General features: G+C 40.3%; 1 long non-coding RNA gene across 3 annotated transcripts in view; it reads left to right on the top strand.

Annotated features, from left to right (window-relative positions):
• Positions 1–7,332, top strand: part of LOC144281960 (uncharacterized) — a 60,142-nt gene that overhangs the window by 33,122 nt on the left and 19,688 nt on the right. The gene's annotated exons all lie outside the window — the stretch shown is intronic.

The raw sequence follows: 7,332 nt of genomic DNA on the forward strand, positions 1-7,332 counted from the left end.
CTTACAGAGGAAATGCAAATATCTTCTCCTAGGATCGTTTAGTCACAGGGGGTGCTCACTCAAGCCAGCTTAAACAAACAGGAACGATGGCAGAAGAGGTATTTTAAAAACCCAAAAATCTCACTGGCAAGTTAGCAACCCAGGGACAGAAAAAGGACAGCTAAGCTTCATGAGAACAGGACTTTTGAAGCCATTTTCTGAGGCTGTCCTCTCTGTAGGGTTGTATAACCTATCATTTCTGCTTCATTCTTCCCAGCTTGCACACGACCCATTAGTGCTCCAGCCCCATCCTTCTAGACCTTTTAGTTCAAGGGTCTATTATTATCTGATTCAGTCTAACTTTAGTATAAAATCCTTAGAAATAAATGATTGGCCCAGCTTACCCTATGGATTGGATCTTGGATCAGCGTTCTACCCTTGGTCTGACCATCTATGCCTGGGGTGGAGTCACCCTGAAAATACGGCAGTCAGGGCTTGAACAGGATCTTTGGATGTAAAACAGTTTCAGAGAGGGTGTGAGCTGGGTTTAGCACACTGTGGTAACAACCTGTGTATAGGGTGGGATCGAATCCCATGTCGGGCTCCTGGTGCATGGAGCCTGCTTCTCCCTCTGCCTGTGTCTCTGCCTCTCTCTCTCTCTCTCTCTCTGTGTGACTATCATAAATAAGTAAAAATTAAAAAAAAAAAAAAGAACTCGTCATTACCTTTAAAAAAAAAAACCACCTTGTATAGAAAACATAAAGATGAAATTTTCTTTTTCTGTGACACTTACCTGGTTCATGACATGATCTTTTATTTTCTGTTTGCTGTTTCCTAACCTACTGTAAGTACCATGGAGGTAGAGATTTGCACCTATCCATCTCTGTCCCTCAGAGCATCTATCCAAGGTTTCTCAAAATTGTGGCCTTGGGGACAACTTGATGCTGAGGTAAACTGTATCCATAATATTTGTGATGCAGCACACTCACTATTGTTGGCTGATCTCTTAAACTGGGGTGCTGAGAGGCTTGCTGACACTTTTTTTAAAGGGGTGGGGGAGAGAGAATCCTAGGCAGGCTCTGCATCCTGCAGAGCCCGATGAGGGGATCAATCCCACAATCCTCTCATGATCCGAGCCAAAATCAAGAGTCAGATGCTTAACCAACTGAGCCACTGAGGTACCTGACACTTTTTTGTGTGTGTGGTAAAATATATACAATTTACCACTTTAACCATTTGAGTATTTACAGTTCAGTGATATTAAATACACTTCTGTCGTGCACCCACCACCACTACCCATCACCAAAACTTTTTCATTAGACTCAAACTCTATACTCACTAGGTAAGAACTCCCCATGGCCCTTTCCTTCCAGCCCTTAGTAATCACTGTCCTGCCTCTATATTCGACTATTCTGGGTTACCTCGTGTGAGTAGGACCACACAATGTATTTTTGTGTCTGGCTTACTTCACAGGTTATCAAGCTTCATCCTTATTCTTAGCATGTGCCAGAATTCCATTCCTTTTTAAGGCTGAATGATATTCCATTATATGTATACATACATTTTGTTGATTCCTTCATCTGTTGTCAGGCGTTTAGGTTGTTCCTACTTTTTGGCTATCTTGAATAATGCTGTTATGAACATGGCTATGCAGATGTTTGAGTCTCTGCTTTTGAGTATATACCGAGAGGCAGAAATGCTGGATCATATGGTATGTCTGTTTAATTTTTTTAGGAATCACTATACTGTCTTTCTCCATGGTTACACATTTTACAATCCCACTAACAATGCACAAATATTATAATTTCCCCATATCCTTGCTAACACTTTTTAAAAAATTTTAAAAGATTTTATGTATTTATTCATGAGAGACACAGAGAAAGAGAGAGAGAGAGAGAGAGGCAGAGACACAGGTAGAGGGAGAAGCAGGCTCCAGGCAGGAAACCTGACGTGGGACTCGATACCGGATCTCTAGGATCACGCCCTGTGTTGAAGGTGGCGCTAAACCGCTGAGCCACCCGGGCTGTCCAACTAACACTTTTTTTTAAAGATGATTTTATTTATTTGAGAGCGAGAGCATGAGCAGGGAGAGGGGCAGAGAGGGAGAAGCAGACACCCTGCTGAGCAGGAAGCCCAACACTGAGCTGAATCCCAGGACTCTGAGATCATGACTTGAGCTGAAGTCAGACACTTAAACCTGAGCCACCTAGGCACCCCAACACTTTTTTTCCCCAAAAATAACCATTCTAATAGGCATGACGTGGTATATTATTGTACTTTTAGTTCGCATTTCCCTGATGATTAGTGTTGTTGAACAGTTTTTTATGTGACTACTGGCTATTTATGTATCTTCTTTGGAAAAAGGTCTATTAAAAGTTTTTGCTCATTTTTGAATTAAGTTGTTTTTTGTTGTTGAGTTGTAGTTATTTATATTTTGTGGACATTAATTCCTTAGCAGATGTGTGACTTGCAAACATTTTGTTTGTTTGTTTGTTTGTTTGTTTGTTTTTAAGATTTATTTATTCATTTGGGCAGCCCTGATGGCCCAGCAGTTTAGCGCCGCCTTCAGCCCAGGGTGTGATCCTGGAGACCCGGGATCGAGTCCCACGTCCGGCTCCCTGCATGGAACCTGCTTCTCCCTCTGCCTGGGTCTCTGCCCCTCTCTGTGTCTCATGAATAAATAAATAAAATCTTTAAAAAAAGATTTATTTATTCATATGAGAGCGAGAGAGTGAGAGAGAGAGAACAAGCCAAGGGAGGGGCAAAAGAGAGGGAGAAAAGCCAACTCCTCACTGAGCACAGAGCCACTGTAGGGCTCAGTCTCATGACAAGACCATGACCTGAGCCAAAATCAGGAGTTGGACGCTTAACCTACTGAGCTTATTATTTTTAAGATTTTATTTACTTATTCATGAGACAGAGAGAAAGGCAGAGACACAGGCAGAGGGAGAAGCAGGCTCCATGCAGGGAGCACGATGTGGGACTCGATCCCAGGACCCTGGGATCACACCCTGAGCCAAAGGCAGATGCTCAACCACTGAACCACCCAGCTGCCCCTATTTTTTTTTTTTTTTTTAATGATATCTACAGTGTGAGGCTCAAACTCATGACCCTGGGATCAAGAGTCAAATGCTCTTCCAACTGAGGCAGCCAGGCACCTCTAGACACTTGATTTTTTTTAACAGAAAAAGTGTGTCTGCAGGATAAATTCATCACCACTTTGCTCAAGTTTACAGAATATTTTTGACAAGGTATGCATAAAAGATGTCAAAATTTTCAGAAGAAATACCACTGTCAAGGAGATCAACATATGCAACCTAAGAGTTTTTTCCCAAACACAACTAAGGATCCTGTCCTGGGTATGCAATATATGAAGTTTATAAAGTCAGTTCCTGAATATACAAAAAATTACAAATCCTTTTTAAAAAGGCTTCAAACTTGGGCACCTGGGTGGCTCAGTGGTTGAGTGTCTGACTTGGCTCGGGTCGTGATCCCAGGATCCTGGGATTGATTCCCGCACCAGCCTCCCCAAGGGGACCCTGCTTCTCCCTCTATGTCTCTGCTTCTTTCATGAATAAATAAAATCTTTAAAAAAAAAAAAAAAGCTTCAAACTTAACTTCTTAAATATGTCTTAAGATAGGTTTGACCTTTAGGCTAATATTGAGTGATATTTGAATATATATGAAGTTATCTGTCTATAGGCCACATACACATAATTTTCATTTCAATAAACATTTGTTGAATGGTGTGGGGAGATGCTTAGCGTTTAGGCTCTTGAATTTGATAGATCTAGACTGGAATCCTTGTTCTCCCACCGATCAGTTGTGTAACTTTTGCACCTTCCCTAAACCATTTTTTTTCCTCTTTTTTTTTTTTTTTTTTTAAATTTTCATTTATGATAGTCACACACACACAGAGAGAGAGAGAGAGAGAAGCAGAGACACAGGCAGAGGGAGAAGCAGGCTCCATGCACCGGGAGCCCGACGTGGGATTCGATCCCGGGTCTCCAGGATCGCGCCCCGGGCCAAAGGCAGGCGCCAAACCGCTGCGCCACCCAGGGATCCCCCATTTTTTTTTTCCTCTTTAAAGTAGGACTGGGGTGCTTGGCTGGCTTAGTTGGTAGAACATGCAACTCTTGATCTTGGGTTCATGAATTTAAGCCCCACGTTGGATGTCGAATTTACTTAAAAAATAAGTAAAAATAAAAAAGGACTGGAATATCTGTCCCACTGGACTGTTTGAGAGTTCAATGAGATAACTCTATATCCAATGGTTAAGTATTCAGTATGTATTAGTTATTATGATCATGAGCAGACTACACGTTGGTCATTCTGCTAGATGTTGGGGATAAAAGATGTAGGACACCCCATTTGCCCTCAAAGTGCTCACAATCTAGATGGGGAAAGTATAAAGAAAATCAAATAATCTGAATATTGTACTATAGTAAAAATATATGCAAAGGAATGGAAGCTTGAAACAGAATGGCATGTTGAAGATAAATGTTTAAAGGCTATATGATATGCTCAGATATGAAATTTAGGAACTTGGTCTCCTGTGTAGAGGATGAATTGAAGAGTGAATCATAAGCAAAACCAATGGAGAGGCTATGATAATCCAGGGAAACTCTTATGTGGCAGAGCAGTAATGGTTGAACTGGACGGTAGCAGTGCAGAATGGAGCTTTGCTGTGCCTACAACCATGAGCCCCTTCTGCCAGGGCATAGGGGATGACACACTTGAGTCATCTTTCATCTTCACATTAACCATTTAAGAGGTTCTAAGGAATCTTGTTCGACCATTTTTCAGGTACCATTTTACAGAAGAAGAAACAGGCTCAGAGAGCAAGGCCATCACTGCACTATTACAGAGGCACTATTCACACTGTAATTTATGAAAATGGTGTTCCTGGGCAGCCTGGGTGGCTCAGCAGTTTAGCGCGGCCTTCAGCCCAGGGCCTGATCCTGGAGTAGTCCCACGTCGGGCTCCCTGCATGGAGCCTGCTTGTGTCTGTGTCTCTGCCTCTCTCTCTCTCTCTCTCGTGAATAAATAAAATCTTAAAAAAAAAAAAAAAAGAAGAAAATGGTGTTCCCTGGAACACAACAAATATGAATGATGGCCTCTAAAGTTGTGCATCGATTGGTTAAAATAAATAAATAAATAAAAAAAATAAAGTTGTGCATCACAGCAGCCATGTTGGAAAGGTTACAGCATGTAAATAATGGAACTGATTTCTATCTAAAAACTTGTGCATTTCCTACTATATCATACTATGTCTAACGATGATGTCATTTATGGATATAGAGCATAGGTAAATTAAACACTGAATTACAACAAAGAAACTAATCAAATACATCCCATTATGGGTTTTCATAGGAACCTCGTATACATATTAAAATTTATTTAATGGAATTCCATAAATACTAGTTACTTAACACATCAAAATGCTGGATGTATTCTTAAACCATTACTTAATAGGGAAGGTAGGATAAAACAAGAGTAGGGTCCCAACTATTTACTTTGGGCTTCCCCAAGAGAGAGAAACAAGGAGCTTCACATAAATGGAAAGGACTTCTCATAAAAAGTTAAGACCATGAATCAATTTTGTACAGATGTTTCTTGAATTATCCTCCAATTTTAAGGTGAATTTCCCAGAAAATGCTTATTCTGTAGTTATCTTAGCAATAAATACATGACCATATAAAATATAGTTACTACTTCATAGGTGAAAAAAAACCTGCATAATTAATACTTAAACCAAGAGCACTATTTACAAAAGTTTCATCCATACTCTTATCTAGGGATCCCTGGGTGGCGCAGCGGTTTGGCACCTGCCTTTGGCCCAGGGCGCGATCCTGGAGACCCGGGATCGAATCCCACGTCGGGCTCCCGGTGCATGGAGCCTGCTTCTCCCTCTGCCTGTGTCTCTGCCTCTCTCTCTCTCACTGTGTGCCTATCATAAATAAAAAACAAAACAAAACAAAACAAAACATACTCTTATCTATGCCTGCTCCCTCTGAAGGCAGAAACATTTCTTTGGATTGAGTCAATATCTCAATATGCTTTGTCCAGGAAAGGGGAAGGTATGAAAATACAAACAAAAAAGAATATTGGCTCACTGCACCCAAAAGAGGCCAGCCATTAAGAGTTGTCAATAGGATAAAAGGAAAATACTGACCAGGGCTCCTCTGGGTGAATAGTTAATATGTGATAAAAAGGGAAAACAGTATACACATACAAAAAGTTTTATGGGCCTTGATAAAAACAGAGATTTCTGAAAATATATAAAAATCAGTTCTTTGAGAATTTTCAGAAATGAGATTCACTGAACGACAGGAGCAGAAAAAATGTTAAGATTTCATCTCACTTGTCTAACAATGAACTTCAGAGTAGTTAGGGGACCTGCCTAAGGTCATACTTAATGCCAGAGTTTGGACTAGGACCCAAGTTTCCTGACTTCGAGATGAGTGCTCTTTTTAAAATTTGCTATACTATCTCTTATATGTCCTTAATCACTTGAAGTCTCCCTAACTGTCTCTGACCCACAATGTGCCCCCTGGGGACAGTCAGAGAAAAAGAATTCTGGACCATGTAGACCATTTAGAACTACTAACCTAACAATGGCTGAAATATTTCAAACAATGAGTAGGCTGAAATTCATCAGGGGGTGGGGAGTAGAGAGGAAATACAAAAGAAGGAAATTCTGTAGACAATAATAAGAGAAGCACAAGAGGAAATATTATCCTCTTTTGTTATTTTATTACTGTTACTTTATTTTGTAGTTAAGTCCATGTATTATATAAAACAGAACAGGAAAAATGAACAAATTTATAAAATAAATTGAAGTGTCTGGATGAAAAAAATACAAGAGCTTTGCCTTCTTGCCTATAGATCTCTTGATATGTTGTTGGTCTTGCACTTTAGATATCAAATAAAGATATCTAGCTTGAAACATAAGTTGATATGCTGCAAGGTTAAGCCATAGTCTGCGGGTAAGCCAGGAAATGATAGATTTTCTAACTCTTGTCCTTAAATATTGGCTATAACAAATGCTGATATAGCAAAATGCAAGCTTTTATCATCAGACAGCAAGAGGGAAACTTGAATTAATGAATGCAGCTTACCTTCAAGTCCTCTGAAAGGAGGTGAAAAAAATAAATACTGTATTTTACCAGTGTTCCCCCAAAAGCATTACTCTAAGCATGCAGGAGGATGCTGTGAGCAGCTACAACAGTAAGATCTAATCCAGAGGTAGGTTCAAGACCAAGAGTAGGAGAGTGGTTGAAGAAATCCTCCTGGGGCCAGTACCATTTCATAGAATGACCATTTGTGTTGGGGAATGAGTCTATGGCCTAT

The sequence above is a fragment of the Canis aureus genome, chromosome 13 (genome assembly GCF_053574225.1).
Source record: "Canis aureus isolate CA01 chromosome 13, VMU_Caureus_v.1.0, whole genome shotgun sequence".
Taxonomy (NCBI): Eukaryota; Metazoa; Chordata; class Mammalia; order Carnivora; family Canidae; genus Canis; species Canis aureus.